General features: G+C 44.9%; 1 protein-coding gene across 27 annotated transcripts in view; it reads right to left on the bottom strand.

Annotated features, from left to right (window-relative positions):
* The window catches only part of LOC119582032 (eukaryotic translation initiation factor 4 gamma 1-like), a gene marked incomplete at its 3' end in the record, with an annotated part of 189642 nt that overhangs the window by 48470 nt on the left and 140938 nt on the right, over positions 1 to 234 (bottom strand).

Raw genomic sequence — 234 nt, 5'->3', positions numbered from 1 at the left:
TCACCTGCATAACTGCTTCTGTGCCGCGCGCTTAGAAGACCTTTCCGTAGCAGGTTCTCCAAGGCAGTTTCAAAGAACACATTTTGGAGTCCACCTTCCTTTAAACAGAGAATCAAAAGCAGACAGGCCCTATCAGACAAAAAAAAAAAAAACTTTTTTTAAAAAGGGGAAAATATATTTTTTAAAGGGGGAAATTCCCAGCCGGGCCCTTCGGCTGTGACACGGGTCCCCACG

Source organism: Penaeus monodon, chromosome 15 (genome assembly GCF_015228065.2).
Source record: "Penaeus monodon isolate SGIC_2016 chromosome 15, NSTDA_Pmon_1, whole genome shotgun sequence".
NCBI lineage: Eukaryota > Metazoa > Arthropoda > Malacostraca > Decapoda > Penaeidae > Penaeus > Penaeus monodon.
This window is presented reverse-complemented; position numbering and strand designations above follow the sequence as displayed.